Raw genomic sequence first — 22384 nt, 5'->3', positions numbered from 1 at the left:
GGTGGCCCTGTCAACACCTTAATTTTGGACTTTTGGCCTCCAGAACTGTGAGACAATAAATTTCTGTTATTTTAAACTACCCAGTTTGTGGTATTTTGTTACAGCAGCCCTAGGAAAACTAATACAGAGCCTATTGTGGGTAAAGTGAAAGAAGCCAAGGAAAAATATCTCCTCTCCTCCTTGTTTTTGGCTCTGCTGTCTTGCTACATGGCCAAAGAAAGGGCAGGGGAGGTGACAGACGATCTGCACATCAGAGGCTATAGAAAAATATGCCCCATTCAGCAGTTGCTCATTTGAGGGCTGTGGTTCTCAGGGCCTTTGCCACTCACAAGAATAGTCAAAAATTTATGTAAAAGTATGGCCACACATTTTGTCCCAGATCAGCATTGGTCATCATAGTTTTCCCAATTGATAAAAAAAAAAATGTTTAAAGCAACTATGACAAAGTAGCAAGAACATTGTGCTTTTGTACATTCCCATTTTCATATAATAGGTTTTCTTGGAGCAAGGTTAAATCTTGAGCTGAAGCATCCATTGCCCACAAAGTCTCTTCTAGAAGCTGAAGTCCAAATGGCCAAGTCTGAGGAGAAAGCTCTGGGGTCTTTGGCCTTCTGAGTGAAGAATTATCTTCCTCTGCTTCTCTAGCTAACCCAGAATTTCCTGTAGGGCCCAGCTGTCCCCAGTGGAGATGGGGCAAGTGTCTCTAGGGGAACAACTGTCCAGGCCACTCAAAGCACTTAAACAAACCTATGAGAGCAGCTCTTAAACCAAACACAAGAGTCCCCATCTGTGTTTGCCCTCCACCACTCTTGTTTGCAAGCCTAGGGAGGGCAATGTCTTCCCAATGGCTCCTGGGTTATGGAATGTATTTAAATGCCTTGTTCAAAATCCTCATCCACCCCTCTCAAATTTGACAATTGTTTAAGCATTATTGCTTGAATGGATGCAGATGTTCAGCTCATCTCATGTTGGGAGGAGTGTTTCTTTAGAAGAAAAGGGGAAATTGTCTTTTTTCTTCTTTCTTTTTCTTTTCTTTTTTTTCCAGACACATATTTTATCTTTATGTTTGTATCAAGGATTGCCAAGAGATGCATCTGGTCCCCAAATCAAGAATCTCACACTCCTCCTCCCAACTCACAGCTTTCCAAGCGCCTTTCTTTATGATCTCTGCCCAAATAAGCTGTAGGCAGAGCTCACTGGACAGATGACCCACGCCTCGTGGAAAAAAAGAATCACTTTCTCATCAATGCTAGGAAGCCTGGAACCTATGGCATTTTTCATTTTGCTCCCCACCTTTTACTTTTTTTACTTTTACTTTTTTTGTGAAATTCATTTTCTGATTAATGTTTTCAGCAGCTAGAGCAAATGCCAGTTTAATTAAATTTCCACACCATCCCCCCTTTATCCAATTAGTGGGTTCACTGGCTCCTCAACAACCTTCAGCGTCTGCATTTTCAGTGAATGCTCAGTTGCTTCTGGCCTCACCAAAAAAATCTGTTACATATTAAGTTATAATAAGATATAGGCAATTATAGTAGCAGCAGGACAAATAGATTTGTATGGTTCATTACAAGGGATTTCTGGAGCATACGTATTGTAAATAACCAGTTTCTGGGTCAAAGCATATTTTCAAGGGGGGGGGGGAGCAAGGGAAAGGGAGGGGAAGAGGCCATTATCAGTTTTTATAAGAAAATTCTGGATATAAGGAAATCCTACCACTTCAGTAGCTCTCTGTTATTTAGATGAGCAAAGTTTCAACATGTGAACCACAAACAGAAGTGAAAGATAAAAGGACTTTACATAGAGAAGTGGTGGGACCTGTTTTTCATTTTTAGAAAGAAAGAGTAATACCATTGTCATGGCTTTGGAACAGACTGAATAAGCAAGGGGAATGAACTGACACCGGAGGAGCATCTGACATGTGACCAGCCATGTGCTACACACTTGGCATACATTATCTCATTTAAAACTCATGACAACCATGAGAAATATCAGGTTGAGACACTAAACTGACAATTTCACAGAGTTCACCCTAACAGCTATTGTTTTACAAAGGAGAAAAGTGAGGCTTAAGAACTGATAACTGTTCAAATTCACTCAAGGTCTGTCTGGCTATTTCCATGATACCATACCAGGCAGAGAGGTCCAGCGTCAACATATCAACAAAGTGGAAGAGTCTTTCTGCCTTCATAGTTTTAGAAATACCAGAGAAGTCCCTCTCTTAAATTAATTAATATATTAGATGATGATCTTATGCTTGAAATTTAGCAGGTTTTGATAATAGATTAAAGGAATGGAATTCTTCTGGAAGGGGGAGAAAAGGATTTCCATGATGGGAGTGAAAACGTGCCTAAAGGAATGGTAAAATAGTAGATCAGTTGAATTCACAATTTTGTCCAAGTAGACCTTAAAGCTGATTGACTCTAAAGCCACAGCTCTGCCTCAAGGACTTAAAAATATATCAAATTGGGAACTGTAGTATCTTCTTCTAACTATATTTAAGAAAAACACTATTTCCTAAGAGCTGTACCTGGAAAGAACCTTGACAGATCTTGCTCCTCCTGTCACCCAATTCATTCCTAAACCATAAACATTGTTGTTTTTATCTTAAAATCTTCAAGGAAGGTTGTTCTCCAGCACTCTTCTATGTTCCATATGGAGAACTATTTTTTAACCAATACCGCTCTACAGAATCCATTTTATGATTCCCAGGATAAATTCAAGGCATTTTGCCTAATTCTTCAGCCCAGAGTGGAAAGTGGGGTTGAAAAATCCCATATAAGTAAATACTCCATGAGTTTATATAGGCTGAAGTCACTGAGCCCAGAATATTATTGAAATCCCCAGAGAGCCTACAGCAGCACGTGAAAATGGCTTTAAAGAGATGTGCCAAGATGCTGACTTCTTTCTCTTTGAGAAGCATGGGTAAATATGGGAGATTCAGAGCCAATGCTGGTCACCAGGATGGGTAGAGAATTGAGCTAAGCAAAACTTGCATACCAACTTAAGAGTGAGGGTCCAACCACAGAGTAGAAACCTGGTTGTGAGGAAAGTGAGTAGTGTTTTCTGTCTGAATGGGGTTAGGTGGCATAAACATAGGCCCACCTGCTATCATTTTTTGCTCTGTGTATTTACTTTTGCTGGTCCCTTAGTTGCTTGTTCCTCCCAGGGAGGCATCAGGGTACACTGGGAATGCTAGATTTGGAGTCTTGGGAAATGAGTTTGATCTGTCTCTGCCTTTATGTACTTAGGGAATTTGTAATCAATATGCTTCTGAAGTCACTATTTCCTCATCTGTAAAAGGAGGGGTCTAGAATTCATGACCACATCTTCTATTCAAGAACTAAGACACAACAAAGGCCAAAGTTAAATGCTATGATTTATAGAGGCCATCATAATAGATTTATGTGGCAGAATTCAAGAGCTGCAAACTGTATGTCAGACATAAGACAGAGGCTCTGGAAGTGACCTCTCTGGACTCTTGGTCCCTTTAGAGTTATTAAAAGCTAATTATCAAATCCTATGAGCAAGCGAAAAGCAAAAACAATTTGTATGAGATGTGTCTTCTAGAGTGATTGTCCTACCCATAACCCTAATGAGAAGGCAAACCCAGGTTGCTATGTTAACACCACTGGGCCCCACACAAAGCTGGCTACAACTGACAGGACAGGAATTAAATAAGAAATCCATTGGCTGTCCAGAGAAACTTCGGACAGAGTGCTCCATCAAGAACTTGGAATTTGTCAGTATCACAAATCATCAGGGAAATGAAAATAAAAACAACAATGAGATAACACCCCACACCAGTCACAGTGGCTAGAATCAAAAAGACAAGAAATAACAAGTGTTGGTGAGGATATGGAGAAAAGGAAAACCTCATGCACTGTTGGTGAGAACGTAAATTTGTAAAATTACTGTGGAAAACAGTATGGAGGGTCCTCAAAAAACTAAAAATAGAAATACCATATGATTCAGTAACTCCACTACTGCGTATTTACACAAAGAAAATGAAAAAAATTCAAAAAGATATACGCAAACTTATGTTTACAGCAGCATTATTTAATGTTTATTTTTGAGAGAGAGAGAGAGAGAGAGAGAGAGAGAGAAGAAGAAGAAGAAGAAGAAGAAGAAGAAGAAGAAGAAGGAGGAGGAGGAGGAGGAGGAGGAGAGGAGGGGGGAGGAGAAGGAGGAGAAGGAGGAGGAGGAGGAGGAGGAGGAGGAGGAGGAGGAGGAGAGGCAGAAACATAGGGAGACACAGAATCTGAAGCAAACTCCAGGCTCCAAGCTGTCAGCACAGAGCCCAACGTGGGGCTCAAACCCATGAATCATGAGATCATGACCTCAGCCAAAGTTGGATGCTCAACCAACTGAGCAAAACCTGGGCACCCCACTGCAGCGTTATTTATATTAGCCAAGGTATGGAAGGAACCTAAGTGTCCACTAACAGATGAATGGATATAAAAGATGTGATAAATGTATGTGTGGGATATGGGATGTAGTGGGATGGGAGAAATAGGTGAAAGGGATGAAGAGGTACAAACTTCCAATTACAAAATAAATAAGTCATGGGAATGAAATGTACAGCCTAGGGAATATAATCAATAATATTATAATAATGTTGTATGGTGACAGATGGTGACTACACTTATTGCAGTAAACACTGAGTAATGTTTGGAATTGTCAAATCACTATGTTGTACACCTGAAACTTACATAACATTGTATGTCAACTATACTTTAATAATAAAAAACATATATACAAAAATGTGTTGGGACCAATAAAGCATAATACAAAACCACTATAAAAAAATTTTGGAATTTGTGAACTAGGTGATTAAACCAGTGAGAGCAGGGATAGGAACTTGAAAGAATGTCTTGAAAAAAGTCTAGAAAAGCAGAGCAGCAGTTGGGAGGGATTACATGCAAACCAAAGTTATGAGGGAGCAGAAACTATGGGTAAGCAAATAAATGGTCCTATGGTAACTGGTCTTCAAAAATGGCCTTCCCAGTCAACCCCAATACCAACTTGACATTCATGTTCTGTTGTAGTCTTTTTCCCCTTGAATTTGGCATGACCCTGCAACCTGTCACACATGGTGAAAGTGATAGAATGTGGTTTCCAAGGATAGACCACAAGAAGCCTTGCAGCTTCCACCTACATCTCTTGGAATGCTGGGTCTTGGGATGGTCTCTCTTAGAAAACCCAGATGCCATGCAAAGAGAAATCCAAGCCACATAGGGAGGCCACATGTAGTTCTTCCAGTCAACAGCCTCAGCTGAACTGCCAGCAGCAGCAGCCAGAATCAAGTGCAGACCATGTGAGAGAGACATTTTGGAAGTCCAGCCCAGTTGAGCCTTTAGATCACTCTATTTCCAGCTGCCATCTGACTGCAACCACAAAATAACTCAGGTCAGAACTGTAGAGTGTAGCCAGCTCACAGAACCACGAAAGATAATGATTATTGTTATTTTAAGTCACTAAGTTTCAGAGTGGATTGGGCAGCAATAGATAACCAGAGCAGTTCCACAGAAAAGGATGAAGATGGACACAGAGAAGTAGTTTCCAAGAGAAGTGTCAGTTCCCAGGACTTCTGTGGTGTCCAAGACTTCTAGCCCTTAGCAGAGCCACATCTATCTTCAAGATACCACTTATTTGAAGAAGCTTAAGATCTCTTTTCTTTAAAAATCGAATCAATCAATCAAACAAACTACAACTAGAAAGAGACTGAAGTAAATACCTGGTAGTAGTGGAGGACAGGGATTTCCAGAAGCTAGTCCATGGATAAATACTTGAAATAATAGGGTCTTCACAAGTCTGTAATGTAATTAGAAATATAAACACAATGTAGGAGTTTTTGTTCATGAACCTAAATTAATGAAGGCAAGTGGATGCACTCAGAGTCTGAAATGGGAAGTAGGATGGTATCAAATCCCCCACCTCCCAAGCATTCATCACCAAATTCCTAGTTATCAAGAGTTGGCAACATTCGTACCTCTCTCCTTCACTCTCCTCCATCTCTCTGCTTCTCCCCACAAGCCCCAGAACTGAAAAGGTTAGGAGTTGCTTTTATCTCCCTTTCTTGATCAACATGCACTTCCCTTAGGGAAAGGTGGTTCCAGACTTCCCACTCCCTCTATGTCCTGCCCTTCTTCTACCCCAGACTCATGGCTAAGCACCAAGGCAGATAGTATAAAATGGACCATCAGAAGTACAAACATTTGGGAAATGGGGGAGGGTATATAGCTCTTATCAGACTTAATAAAGCAACCCTCAATATAAGACAGGTGGGGAAATCTATTATTTCCCAATGCCCTTGGCTTGCTCTAAACTCAGCTTCTTAACCTGTATTTGAGTAAAAACAAGTAAATAGATAAAATCTTTTCAACAAGATGCCCTTTCCTCTCTAGCCCCCCCCCCCAGTGCCTCGTATGGTGTAAATTATCATAACTCAGATAGTTTAATGGCTGCTGCTATGAGCCACATTACTCTTCTACGTGATGAAAGGAAAGTCCTTCCACAGGCTCCACCTTAACCCAAGGTTATAGTGGGTGAGAAAGGACCAGGGCACATGACATTCCCTACCAGCCTTCTCCTTAGGTAGGAGATCAAAGACTGGGCAGAGAGCCCAGTGATCCTAATTTGCATTGTGAAAGTCACCTGTCCAGCTTCGCTCTAGACGCAAAAAGATCAAAGCTGGGAAAGTAGCTGGGGGCAGGGAGGAAATAAAATATTGATTTAATGAGATGCATGAAAATTCTCCTCCATCCACCTTTTCAGTAATGCAAGTGGGGCCAGGAAGTGACAGTTATTCATGCTCCTTCCATGAGCTCACATTATGGCTCCCATTTGCCCTGCCAGATGGGTCCCATACAGCTTTGTCCAGAAAAGGAAAAACAGGAGGGAAAGGAAGATTGAGAAATATGGTAGAATCAGACAGCTTCCCAAGAACCCCTACCACCTCTGCAGAGATGTTCTGTAAGGAGGTAGGTTTTGAATTCTTTCAGTCTCAGTTCAAAACTAATTATATGCAGAAGCTCAAAATCTAAAACAGATAAAAGAGCATCTGCCGTCCTTAAAAAGAGGTGAGGAGGGAGGATTTACTCTGGAGCCCCATCTCCCCTCCCTGGTCACTGAAGAAGCCACACAGGACAAGGGGAGTATGTTCCAACTTCGGGCATTTTTATTGCTGAAATGCTCTGAAATTCACCATACTTGAGCTCGGCTGTAATGAAATAGGGTGGGGCTAGGGTGTAGCTGAGAGTAAGAAGGGATGTCAAGCTTGGTGGCAAGCTGAGATATTACAGCAACATATAAAACTTATGGAATGAACATATTTTCTGTCTGGGAAGGCGACGGGGGCAGGAGACATATTGATTGTAAGGTCCTTGGGGACTTCTCCATCTGAAACTCCTGCTGAAGATGACATCACTAACCCTCATCAAGGCCAGTCCCCAGGGAGCTGTGGCTCACCACAGAAGCAGCTCCAGTTTCTGGGTAAGAGAAGCCAAGGCCTCTTTGGCCCTAGCTGCAACAGTGTGGGCGGGTGAGGGAAGATTTAAGGATTAAGTGGTGAAAATGTTAAGTGAACATGGGCTCCTTATTCACTGTCTGGATCTTAAAAATCTTTCAGCTTCTTTTAGTGCAATACCCAAGAAGAAAAGCTTACGTATTTGGTTCTCATATTTCTGAAAGTATTATAAAAGTTGTTTAAAAAAGAAATCTGGCCCCTCTCCCCACGACAGGTACCCTTGGTGCAATTTGCAATCTAGTCTCCCCACTTGCTTCAATGTCCCATCCTTTCATATATTTGTCTTACACATGCAAATTGCATCTCTTCCAAGATGGCCCTTTCTTCTTTTCTATGGCAAATACAGACACCAAGAGCAAGCATTTTTGGAGTTCTGGGATTAAATTCTGACACTCTTCTACTTACTGTTTATGTGACATTGGGCAAGTCATTGAAACTCACTGAGCCTCTGCTTCTCTATTTATGAAATAGGATAAGGATTGAAAGAGATAACAGATATGAAGCTAGCTCTCTGTCAAGCATATAGCACATGCTTATGGAGGGTTGCTATTCCCCTGAGAAGCTCCAGTGACTGTGGTTTACTTCTTCCCAAGCAAGGCTCCGCATTATTGACAGAAAGTTGCTACTATAGTGCAGCAAAACTTCTGCCAGCACATGCAGAGAAAACTTATTTCCACAAGCGCATGCTGAGGAATGAGTGCTGCCACTTCAAGTCAAGGTAAATGCTTTGTGTGGGTCACACTATAGAGGTGACATAGAGGATCCACTGTCCCAGTGTGCCTGAATCCCCTCTGATGGAGTCACAATAGAGCCAGGAGGATGAAATTCACTTCTTCTGGGCTCCGCATGGATCTAAGTAGAGGAAGAGAAAGTCTCCAAAGATCTCCTCTGTCCCTGCCTCTGGATCCAAAAAAGTCCTGTCTCCACTAATGCAGCAGCCCAGTGATTTCAAGCCTAGTTATTCTTAACACTTTTCATCTAGGTTCAAATATCCTTTCTTTGCAAGAACCCACCCAATGCATCTTGAGTTCTGAACGCAAAGCAGTTTTCTTGGATGGTAGAATCTCACATAGGAGGATGGGGAAAAAGAGCTCTTGAAAGATAATGAAAATTGCCTGTAATTCAGACATGTTACAATTTTATACTTGCAGGGGCCTCAGGATGACAGAGTAGAATAGTCCAGTGGGCAGAAAAGGGAAGGTAAGGGAAGTGGAGTCTGTAACATTTAGCGCATCTGTGTCCAAACTCAAGTTCAGCCAGCAGAAGAGCTGGAACCTCCATGGTATGAAGTCAGACAAAGAAAGAGATTTAATATGAGATGGCTCTGCACATATTTCTTAATCAGAGGAATTTTCTTGACTACTGCTGCTACTGACAGCCTCCTACTGGATTGCAGCTCCACCCTCAAAACACCTGGTCCACACAAAGACACCATTCATTCATTCACAAATATTTATTGCAAGTCTAGAATCCTCTAGGCACTATTCCAAGTCCTGGAGATACAGTTGGAAAACAGACAATTCCTGCCTTCGGGAGCTTACTTTCTAGTGAGGCATTCTTTGCATAATATCATAATGAGATTCAAGGTCAGGATTCACAAACCCAATGACTCTAGAGGCTGAATGGGTAGCAGCCATGAACACAGTGATTTAGTTATAAGATTAAAGAGAGTGGTGGGGACTCTAGAGACAGCAGATCTCATACTCCGTCTAAAGGAGGAAGCTACTATTTGGATCCAGACAATTGTTTCCACACAATTCAGGTTCATTGCTTTCAGACCTGGTTTATCAGTAGAAGCCAGAAACAGGGATTTCTATGAGAATTTCCAATTTTTAAAACCCAGAAAAAATAAAACTAAATTTATCTGATGGCTAGGTCCTATCTGAAAAAAGATCTACTTATGATTCCTGCTCTTGATGTCCAGTGGAGACGGTTGGGAATGGAGAAGCAGAGTTAATCAACTATAAATCCTGGAGTCAGATAGGATTTAAACCAACCAAAGATATGGTTTCAAACTAGCTTCACCATTGACCACTAATGTGTAATAAGGTTACTTTTTAAAAGCAGATTAGTTAAGCTCCTAAATTTTAATCTCACTCTATGTAAAACAGGAATAAAATCATAGAAACATTGCATTGAGCAACCCACACCTGGTACATAGTGAGAGCACAGTAAATGTTAATTGTTAGAACTGTTGAGGTCCTGGCAGGAAAAAGATGTACATTTAAAGATATTAACTGAAGGAATTTAATTGTTCTATTTATAGAGGCATATACAAGGTTTGGGGAAAATGCATAACTAGTACCATTTAGATAAATAGGAGAAAAGATAATTCATCATATACAACAGATCCTTAGGGCATGAAGGCTTAATTCTCATGATAAACCCCATTAAAAAAAAAAACCTAAGTTTTAGTGCCTTTTAAAAACAAAGGTTTAGGAACATATTATGCTAAGTGATGTCAGTCAGAGAAGACAGATACCATATGTTTTCACTCATAGGTGGATCTTGAGAAACTTAACAGAAGACCATAGGGGAGAGGAATGGAGGAAAAAAAGTTACAGAGAGGGAGGGAGGCAAACCATACTCACTTGGATACTGAGAACAAACTGAGGGTTGATGGGGGTGAGGGAGAGGGGACAGTGGGTGATGGGCATTGAGGAGGGCACTTGTTGGGATGACCACTGGGTGTTGTGTGGGAACCAATTTGTCAATAAATTATATTAACAAAAAAACAAACAAACAAAGGTTTATTTCTCATTCATGCAAAGTATCTAATGACAGTTGGCTGGGAATTTTGCACCACATCTCCTCCTTCAGAAACTTAGGCAGATAGTGCCTTCACCATCCAGAATGTCTCTGGTTGCTGTGACAGGGGGCAAAACAGTGATTTTCACACCGCTTCATAAACTTCCACCTAGAAATGACACATGTCAATTCCACTTGCATTTCAGTGACCAAACCAAGCTACAGTCACTTCTAACTTTAAGGCAGCAGGGAAGTGCCCTTTGACATGCCTGGAAGGAGGAGAAGGAAAATATTTGCGAGCAGGCCTAGTGACTACCATACAACATTAGCAAGAGGTAGGTGAGATGGACATTCACTGGCACCTTGATAGCAGTGTAAATTGACACAGATTATCTAGAAAGCAAATTGAAAATGTGTGCTAAGGGTCTAAAGGGAAGTTCATTCTCCTCTTCAAGTAACCATCCCTTAGTAGAAGTAGAAACCCAGGCAAAGATTATGAATAAATGTGTGTGTTGAAGTGCTACATATACAAAGAAACAAACAAACAAACAAACAAACAAACACAACTAGAATGTCCAATAGCAGGGCAATAGTCAAATAAATCAAAATAGAGCCATATTATGGAAAAGTCTGTAGTGTTCTAACACGTTGTTTTTGAAGAGTGTTTAGTGACATGGGAAAATGCTCACAACAAATAAAAGTTAAGTGAAGAATAGAATATTATACTATACAAATTAACATGAAAACAAAGTACTAAGAAGAAAGGCAAAGGAAATAAGTATTAATGATGGTGATCTCTAGATAAATGTTATTTTCTTTGTTTATCTGTATGTATTTATCTATACAGATAAGTATTTTTTTCATAATCAGGAAAAAATATTATTAAAAACATATGTAAGGTTATTCATTACAGCAATTTTTATAACTGCAGAAATTGAAAACATCTAAACTCCATCAATAGGAAGTTGGTTAAATGAATTATAGTTCAGTTAAATAATAGATTATGATAAAACACTTAAAAATTAAGATCTATTTCATCTGCTATGGTACATTTGTTACGCTACATTAAGGAAAAAAAGCAAGGTGCATAAAACATATAGTATACTTCCATTTGCATAAACATGTACACACAAGCACACATTTCTGAAAAGATTGTATAAAAAATTGTAAAAGTGGTTTCCTTTGGGTGGGGAAAGCTAGGAGAGTAGAGAGCTGTGGGGAAAGGAAAATTTCAACTCTTAATCCTTTACCTTATTTGATTTTTAAAAACTTGTGTGTGCTTTATCTTGAGTTATAGTATATAAGCAAATAATAAACAAATAAATAAATCAGATCCTGGCTCTGGCAGACACAACATAACTACCGGTCACCTTCCCTGCCCTTTTGCTGTCTTTAGAACATTTCACTAAATGCCTCAGTCCTAGGCTGGGTCATTGTTATGGCTTAACAAGGTTTAGGGATTAAGAATGATTTCATTGATCTGTCTGCCATTCTGCGCATAAATAACAAAGGGTTCCCCAAGGAGGCTGGACTCAGGCACAGGGAACAGGATCCATCCTTTCACCTGGGCTACAGGCATCTGGCACCCTTGCCAGGGACCCATGTGCCAAAAAGACAAAGGTCTCGATTTGGCTGATATTGAACACTTCCTACCAACAGTTGACATCTTAAGCCCAGGCCTTTGTGGCTGCTTAGGGCCATTTAATTCTTGGGAGTTACTTCTATCCATGGATACTGAGCTGGACCAATCACTGTAAACAATCTCAGGGTCAACTTTTCTGAAGAAAGAAAGGCTCTAATGCTGATGCAGGAAACTTACTCTCAGCTTCCCAGAGCAAGGCATTTCTAATGCTAGGTCCCAGTACAAGTTTGGTAAGAGAACAGTCAAATGTAGAAGAGAGTTTACTCTCAACCATTATTCTGAAACTGGACTCTATTGTTCTCCGGGTTTCTGCCACACAAGCCTTCTCTCAGTACCTCCAACAGCATATGTTCCATCCTTCCCATCCTTGCTGGGCATGGTCTGTGACAAATGTTCTGATTCACACAGCAAATCCCCTATCTAGGCACCAGGATATAGTAGTGAACAGAACTGAAGAACCATCTCTACTCTTGTGGAGTTTATGTTCAGGCAGACACACACAAATAATAAACAAAATTCAAAAAGCAAAATAGACAGTATGACACAAGTTCTACGGAGTTAAATAAAGCAGGATGTGGGTAGGGAGACCCAGAGGGAGACCTTACTCCACAGGTGAAGCTCGAGTGAAGATCTGAAGGCAACAAGGGAGGGAGCCATATCAGGGGAAACAAGCTTCACGAAAAGTGGCTGAGTTCTACCCCTAGTTCAAAAGGTTAAAGATAGTCAGCTACGATGTAGGAATAATATTTTAAAATTTCTCCAATGAAATGCTTTAAAATTTATTTCCAAGATCTGAGCAGTTATAAGAAATAATTTAAATGTCCAACAGTGGCTATATTGTAGTATGATCATGAAATGGATTATGATCTAGTCCTTAACAACTATGGATTTATAAAGAATATTTAATAAGGTGGTAAAACACACTTGAACTAAAATGTCAAGTGAAAAAAGTAGAATGCAAAATTATATTCTAGTTTGTCTTGTTCACTGTGATAAATTAGTTTAGCAGCCCAAAAAGTGCTGGTATATTGTAGATACATAATAAGCACTAGTAAATACCTATTGATTAAGTTAATTGTTCAGTTTAGCTATGGTGGGGAAAACCTAGAAGATACATCAAATTATTAATGGTAGTTGGCCCTCAGTGATGGAATTCTTCATAATTTTCTGTGGCTTCCAAGTTTTCTACATTGAGAACAAGTATTACTTATTTTTTAAAAACAGGATTTAAACACATAGTATTGCATCTGAACCCTTCTGCCATGGATACATTTGGCTGCATTTGCCATGACTTTAGTGGCCACATTAATGGCCCTAGATTTCTTCACCAAGCCTGAAGTATCAGGAACCTTCCTGGGGGGCATTATCGAAGAATTTCCAACATCAAATGTGTATTCGGGGGCCAGAAAATGTGTTATTCTTTTTATATTATGTGTTCTCGGCTTTGGCTTCACATTGGAATCACCTGGAAGCTGTACTGCACACCAACTAAATTATATATTTGGAGGTGGGACCAAAGTATCAGTATTTTTAAAGCTCTGCAGAGGATTCCAACATGCACCAGAGTTGACAACAACTGTCTTATGTATGTCTTATTTTGTTTTCTGAATAAGTATTTCAATCCCCAATGCATATATGAGGAACTGAGGTTCATAGAGGTGAAGGTCAGTTTGCCCAAGGGCATATGTTAGGAAAAAGGAGAGCAGATGATTTAACTGCAGAGCTGATGGAAATCACTTGGCCTGATATTTTTGCTTAAGGTAGCCAATATGCAGAGAGGAAACTGGAAGGACTTACTCCAATACATAGGCTAGTCCTTTTGAGTAAGTACCAAAAGTGAGGTTTCTATGCCCTGCTTGGGACTCTTTCCAACTATTCATCACTGCTGAGACAGGGAGGATAACAGAGCGCACGGCACACGCACACAGACACACACACACACACACACACATACACGCACGCACATAAAACTGTGTCTGTGATTTCCACCTCTGCCTCTGGCATCATAAGAATTCCAGGTCTAGTTCTATCTAGTCCCACCAGCATGAGACAGGAGCTTCCCTCTCATGCTAAGACATGGCCTCTAGGAGTGCAGAGTCCATTCAAGGATGCTGAGAATCCTGGGCCATTAAATGAGGGCTGTCTGCATGGGGTGGTTGTATGGGGGTCTTAAGCCCAGAAAATCATTTCCTGGTTATTGGGGACCATCCAGCCAATGGTTGGTCATCCTCACTGATTGTGACAAAGAGAAATGGGTGCTATTTTAGCTGCCACCTGGCTCCTTCTGATAAATGGAGTCTGCTGTGTTTATCAGTCTTACATTGTTGAGTCTCCTTCCTTTTTTCTCAACCCAATGACTTTTTTCTAGTCAAAAGGTGGGGCAACTATTTTGCAGGTTTCCATTAGAATGCTCCTTCTGTTTCATATTTTGGAAATTGATAGCATGGGCTTATGGCCTTTATATCTTGATTCTGTAGTGGGTGACTCATGCCTTGTATCAGAAACAGGGTGGAGTGGGGACAGGCCTTTAGGGTCATACTCATCTTATCCTGTTGACTGAAGGTACATCGCAAACATGGAGAGGAAATCAAAATGACTGATAAAGCAATGCCTTCCTGTGACAAAAACAACAGGCCAAGCACCTCAATGTAGGCTTTAAAATGCTTCTTTTGCCCCTGAGTCAATGTATGTGAAACTGAACTGGGTATTATTAATATTACTGCAGCCATTATCTCGGCTTCAGGCTACCTACATTAAAGCTGAAAAGACATCTCCTGGCCAGAAGCCTGGCCCTCTAACAATTGATTTCCTTTTCAGGCAGTCCAGAAAGTTCTCTTAGAGGGCTGCATAAACCACCACGCACTCTGACCGGATAGAACACATGGCATAAATATAAAAGGTCACCTTGGACTCGGTAGAGTTGGTGAATGCCAATGAGCTGGAGCTCCCTGAAACCTCAGCTTATACAAAGCTGAGTGCTAACTTTGCCTTCAGGCCTAGGCCTCTGCCTCTGATGCCCATGCTGACCTTAATAGAAAGGGTTTGTCCCACTGAGGGACCTCTTCAGGATTGCTCACACAGGAACTGATCCATCCAAGGTACTCAACCTGCTAAAAGCTCTGGCTAGGCTCTTTTGCAAGCTAGCTTTTTTTCTTCTTTTTTTTCTTCATATCATTATTTACAGATTGGGTTTTCCCCTCCATGACATGGAAAAATAATAACAGGGAGGCTCATGAAATTGCAGAATCACGGAACACAGTTCTATGTGCCCTTTCTACAGGCACACTCTCTCAGCTACATGCAGGAGCCTAATTCTTATTATTCCGTTGGCGTTTTGCCCAGAAGTGAGCTTCAAAGAAATAGGAACATAAAGATCCACATGTCAACAGGTCTACAGGAGACCTGAGAATCTCATCGGAATGGGAGACCCAGCACTCCCTAATATTAACTTCTCTGTCTCAGTCCCATTGCACTGGTCTAAGTCAGTTGAAAATTTTGTCTTCTACTAAAATACACACCTTATTGGGAAAGGTTCTGCTTCTGGTTACGTATCAACATCTCTTCAGGAGTCTGTAGTGTGCACAGGGACTTCCTGCACTCAAATCCATGTTCCAGCACTTAGTAATCAGGTGAATTTGGGCCTGTTCTTGAATTTCCCTCAGGCCTTGGTGCACCCATAAGTAAAATGGAGGTTACAATAATATCTAGGGATATTTAGCTATCCTTAAAGCTCTATTTTATTCCCTAAAAGTAGGGTTGATCAAGAAAGTCACGTGGGCAGAATGAGACACTTCTGGGGAAAAGAGATCAAGAAGAGGTGGAAAGGGACATGGAAAAAAGAAAGCTGTGGGCACTGGAATAGAAGTACCATTTCTAAATTGTGTTTCTGGTCTCTCTTGCAGACAAGTGCACAAAACCAGGTAGAGATGGTGACATAGAGATTGGGGCCCCAGCATGAGTGGGATATATAGCACTGGCAGGATGTGAAGGGACGCGTGAGTGGCAAATAACAACACTTTACCGTTTTGAGGGGTTAAATTTACATTAAAATTATAGTTATAATGAATTATTCTGTAGAAAATATAAAAGAGCAAAAAGAGAAAAAAATTAAATCAATATTTCTACTATCCACTGACCATTTTGATGTATTTCATTCCAATATTTTTTCATGCAGAACTTATATAACTAATATGCATTTGTCCTACTTTACATCCAATTTTAACACAATATTGAGATCATATTTCAAACTACTTTTTCCCTACTTACTACAGCTTGAGCACTTTCCTCTTATTAAATATGGCTTTTAATAGCTACATTATATTCTATCATATGGGTTCATTTATCCAATTCATTATAAACATTTAGGCTATTTCTATTTTTGTTATTATAAATCATATAGAAAAGAACATCTATACACATAAATCTTTACATGCATGTCTAGTAACTTCTGCAGGGTAAATTCATAGAAGTGGAATTAACAGATGAAGAGTTACATTCATTTTGAAGTACCTGGATACATACTGCCCTCTTTCTTGCTGTGCACACACAGGAATGTCAGTTATAATTCAATCACCCTTTCTTCCTCCCTCCACTTTCTTCCTTTGGCTACATATTTGTCATCCTTGTATACTCAGTTCAAGCATCACCTTTCCCAGGAAGCCTTTCCCAACCCTTCCAGACTCGTTTAGATGCCCCTATTCTATACTTTTATAGCCCTAGCTCTTCACTCTATAGCATATTAGATTGCACTCGCTAATTTACCTGTATGTCTATCTGGCTAGACTAGAAACACATTAGGGTAGAGTAATTTCTATAATCCTGGCACCTGGGATATAACAGATGTTCAATAGGTTGGTCTGAGTCAATGCAAAGCAAGCACTTGAGTAGGCTGGTGCTCTGCAGGGGTATATGTGGCACACTTCTCTGCTTACATAGGCCTCCTCCATCATAACCTCTTTAGGTAATGCACTCCAGGTAATGTGCTCTATTGACCTCCAGGTCAATGAAAATGCTGACTCGGATTATTATACCTCCTGTGGAAGGCTGATCTACATACAAGATCAAGGGAAAATAACTTGTAAGTCTTGTCTAAAAGAAGCCAAGGCTCTTAAAAATCATGATCTCTGGTCTGGAAAACAGGGCCCTGAACAGGACACAGAAGGCAATTAAGAGGATCACAGATTCTTAAATATGAAAAGAAATTATGAGACTACTTTGGATTACAGCTCAATGTATCAACGCCTAGAGAAGTATGGATAATAAGCCTTATACCATACATTTTTCTAAGGATTGAAAGAACAACAAATGTTGAGTCCTCATAAATATCTGGTATGTAATATTTGCTCAATAAATTTATTAATTAATTCAGTCTTTTATTCAGCCAATATTTACTGACTATCTCTTGAATGCATTATGACTGAATTGTGTCCTCTCAAAATCTGTATCAGTTGAACCCCCTGTATTTGGAAATATGGGCATTAAGGAGGTAATAAGGTTAAATGGGGGCATATGGGTAGAGACCGATTCTTACAGGACTTGTGTCCTTGTAAAAAGAGGAAGAGACACCAGAGCACTCTCTCTCTCTGCACACACTGAGGAAGGCCCTGTGAGGATGGAGCAAGAAGTTGGCCATCTATAAGCCAAGAAGAGAGGCCTCACAAAAAGTCAACCCTGACAATACCTTGGTCTTAGAATTCTAGCCTCAAGAACTTTGAGAAAACTAATTCTGTTTAAGCCACCCAGTCTGTGGTATCTTGCTATGGCAGCCCAAGCTGACTAATAAATGTGCCATGGTCTGACAGCTAATATGTGGTAGTGCTCACCCCCAGTGTAACTTGTGCTAGGAAACCGTAAAAAGACCCCTGAGATAAAATGCAACATTATCCTTTTGATCAGTAAGGGGTCTCTGTTTTCTCATTATTCAAGGATGCTTCCCTGCTCCCAATTAGAAAGACATCCATTCATTACATTCTATAAATTGCCACCTCTTCAAGACTGACACCCAGTTCTATGACCTCTACAGAAAGGTTAGAAGAGGCAGCTTGCTGTTCCAGAAAGAGTGAGCACTTTTGAGTCACAAAGACGCAAGTCTGAACCTCAAATCTGTCACTTAACTAGATCTGGGACTGTGGAAAAGTCACTTCACCTCTATGAGTCTTAGTTTCCTCATTTGCAGAATGGGTTACATTGTGGCAAACAGAAAAATAGCCCCCCCCCCCAATATGTCCATATTCTAATCCCCAGAACCTGTGGCATATGTTACCCTATGTGGCAAAAGAAACTTTGCAAATGTCATTAAGAATAAGGACCTTGAGATGCAGAGATTATCCTTCCTTATCCCGGGGGGGGGGGGGTGGGGGTGGGTAGGAATCTAATCATATGAATCCTTAAAGGTGGAGCATCTTTCCTGGTTATTGTTGGATGCAGTGTGGCAATGGAAGTGTGCCAGAGAGATAGCGGCATGAGAAGAATTTGGCCTAATGTTCCTGGCTTTGAAGATGGAGGAATGGGTCACACGCCAAGGAACGCACGTCATCTCTAAAAACTAGAAAAGATGGGGCGCCTGGGTGGCTTGGTCGGTTAAGCGTCTGACTTTGGCTCAGGTCATGATCTCACGGTCCGTGAGTTCAAGCCCCGCGTCGGGCTCTGTGCTGACAGCTCGGAGCCTGGAGCCTGTTTCAGATTCTGTGTCTCCTTCTCTCTCTGCCCCTCCCCTGTTCATGCTCTGTCTCTCTCTGTCTCAAAAATAAATAAACGTTAAATAAAATAAAATAAAATAAAAAAATAAATAAAAATAAAAAAACTAGAAAAGACAAGGGAACAGATTCTCCCCTAGAACTTCTAAAAAAGAATGCATCTCTGTTGACACCTTGATTTTAGCCCAGTGACACACATGTTGCACTTCTGACCTACAGAACTTAATTTGTGTTGTTTTAGCCACTAAGTATGTGGTTCTTAGTAACAGCCACTGTATGAAGCTCATACTATTTTATACAATTGTTATAACTTTTAAAAGAGAATATATGCTTGTAACTTCAGAGACCCACTATACAGACTCATTCACAGTCCTTTGAGGGAGGACAGGAGATCATTATTGAAAAAAAGTGCTGTTTATATTTAAATGTCTCATCATAAGGGAAGTGAAAAAATCAATAAACAAGAGTCCCTTAACCACAGGTGATGAATGTGTGGTTGCATCCATTCTCCACCCATCTTTTTGCAGCATTTGATTGAATCAGCACCAGCTAGCTGGCACAAGCTCTTCTTCCCACGGCCAAACAAAGGCCTGGCTGACAGTCCCAAGCAGAGCCTACCTTCTGATCTGATAACACATCTTCTCTCTCCACCCCACTGAAGGCAGTCTCATAATGGACTTTTTAAGCCTTATGCTGAGGCATGCACATGAACCAATCACAGTCTGGGGTTCAATTTTGTTGTTGCCATTTCCTGGTTGTGTGACCTTGGGCAAGCACCACATCTCTTTGAGCCCTAGATTTCTCTTTTGTATTTTGTGTTCTTAAAAATGTTTATTTATTTATTTTCAGAGAGAGAGTGTGAGCACAAGTCGGGGAGGGACAGAAAAAGAGGGAGAGAAAGAGAATCCCAAGCAGGCTCCACACTGTCAGTGCAGAATCTGACACAGGGCTCGATCTCACAAACCTCAAGATCATGACCTGAGCCAAAATGAAGAGTCAGAGTCAGAGGCTTAACCAACTGAGGCTTAACTAACCCCAGCACCACAGATTTCTCTTCTGATAATAAAGGGTAAGTTCTACTTTATACGGTTGGTCAGAGCAGGAAAAGAGATATTTGCAAATTGCTTAATATAGTGCCTGCTACATAGAAGTTGCTTATAAATGCATTAATTTATCCAAAAATATAAAAGGAACACTAAAAAATAAATATATATGTATATAAATGCATCAGAAATGTATGCTACATGCATAAACATAAATATATTGTTATATATGCCCATATAAATATAAATATATTTAATTACAAACACACATCCCCCAAATAAGACTTAGGGCTTGTCCTCAAATCTTGCACAGTCCAGTAGAGACAGAACAGGTAAAATAGGCAATGATAAGATAATGTAATAAGTGCTAAAGTACCAGGAGTACCAGGTACCAGGTACCAGGTAAGGTACTAGGAGGTAGTATCTGGTACTATGGGTTTAAAGGGGAGAGGCAACTAATCCAGCTCATGTGATCAGGGAAGACTTCTGGGTGAAGTCACTTCTAAAATTAATCCTTCAGGATTAACACTAATTGGGTAGGTAAAAGATAGAGGAATTGCGTATTATATGCAGGTTGGTAGCAAGTACAAGACCTAATGCAAGGGTGAACACACCAAAAAATGAAGAAATGAACATAATTTAGTATTACAGAGTTGGAAAGGAAAGGAAGTGTAGAGAAACTGCTTATTGACAGAACTGTTACGTGTGGGTGTGACTATTATTATTACCAGGTGTACCAAACAAAAGATATCTGCATTAGTATCCAGCCCATTTCTCTCCTGAGCCTACTAAGGAAAATTCTGGTTGCCACTCGACTCTGTCCTGAAACTTAATGGGAAGACTGGGGTAATTAATGAAGTAGAGAAGGGCTGAAACAGGGAGAGAATAATTTGCCAAAAGAAATGAGAACCTAAGAGGAGAGAAAGATTGGTGAGGAGGAGCAGAGCCTTAGTGTTTCCTTAAACAGCTGTAGTAAAGCTTCAAATTAGTTTCAATTTTTCCAACTATTACTTATTTGAATTTGATTTCATGCCAAAAGCAGACTTTCTAGGGCCTGGTTTTATACAGCTGACACATACATGAATACATCTGAACCTTTTCCAGACAGACTATTTTATTTATTGTTCCTTTGAAATACCTGTCTCTAACCCTTATGCCATTTGTCCTGCTTGGAATGCGTTCTGTACTTCTCTAAATCCTTCCCATTCTTTAAGGCCTAACTTATACTCCATGTGCTCCCTCAAAGCTGTCCCAGCACAGAGAAATGCCCCTTAAATTACTTTAATGTCTTTGTTGTCTGAATTGAAGACTTTAGTACTTATTGTCCAAAAACTCTTCACAAAACTTCAAAGAAAAATATACAAGAAAATGCACCACTCCTTAAGACCATTGTCCTAAAGGAACAATTACACAAATCCCTTCCAATCCTTAATTATGAGTATAGATAATCAATGATATTATAACTATGCTAGGAATTTTGATTTCATCAGTTTTTTAAAAGTATGCCTCTATTATTTTTTTAAGTTTTTAGTTCCAATTATTTAACATACAGCGTTATCTTAGTATCAGGAGTACAATGTAGTGATTTAACACTTTCATACATCACTCTGGGCTCATCACATGTGCTCCCTTAATTCCCATCACCTATTTCACCCAGCCCCCAACCCCCCTCCTCCCCTCTGGTAACCATCAGTTCTCTATAATTGAGGGTCTGTTTCTTGATTTTGCTCTCTCTTATTTTTTTTTCCCCTTTGCTTGTTTGTTTTGTTTCTTAAATTCCACACATGACTGAAATTATATGGCATTTGTCTTTCTCTGACTGACTTATTTTTCTTAGCATAATACTCTCTAGCTCCATCCATGTTGTTGCAAATGGCAAGATTTCATTCTTTATGGCTGAGTGATATTCCATTATATATGTACCACAACTTCTTTACCTATTCATCAATTGATGGACACTTAGGCTGTTTCCATATTGTGGTTATTGTAAATGGTGTTTCTATAAACACAGGGGTGCATGTATCCCTTTGAATTAATGTTCTTGAATTCTTTGGGTAAATACCTAGTAGTGTGACTACTGGATCACAGGGTAGGTTCTATTTTTAACTTTTTGAAGAACCTCTGTACTGTTGTTCACCATCTCTGTACCAGTTTGCATTCCCACCAATAATGAAGCAGAAGAAAGAGAAATTAAGAAAACAATCCCATTTATAATTGCATCCAAAATAATAAGATACCTAAGAATAAACCTAACCAAAGAGATGAAAGACTTATACTCTGAAAACTAAAACACTGATGAAAGAAACTGAAGATGACACAAAGAAATCAAAAGACAAAACATCATGGAGGTATATATACAATATACAATTGTGTGTGTATATATGTATGTATGTATGTATATATGTATGTATGTATGGAATATTACTCAGCCATAAAAAGGAATGAAATCTTGCCATTTGCAACAACATGGATAAAGCTAGAGAGTATTATGCTAAGCAAAGTAAGTCAGTCAGAGAAAGACAAATACCATATAATTTCACTCATGTGTGGAATTTAAGAAACAAAACAAATGAGCAAAGAAAAAAATGAGAGAGAGGCAAGCCAAGAAAGAGACTCTTAACTATAGAGAACAAACTGACAGTTACCAGAAGGGAGATGAGTTGGGGATGGGTTAAACAGGTGATAGGGATTAAAGAGTACATCTGCTGTGATGAGCCCAGGGTGATGT

This window comes from Acinonyx jubatus, chromosome A1, assembly GCF_027475565.1.
Source record: "Acinonyx jubatus isolate Ajub_Pintada_27869175 chromosome A1, VMU_Ajub_asm_v1.0, whole genome shotgun sequence".
Classification (NCBI taxonomy): domain Eukaryota; kingdom Metazoa; phylum Chordata; class Mammalia; order Carnivora; family Felidae; genus Acinonyx; species Acinonyx jubatus.
The sequence above is the reverse complement of the archived record's forward strand: the minus strand, read 5'-3'. Positions refer to the sequence as shown.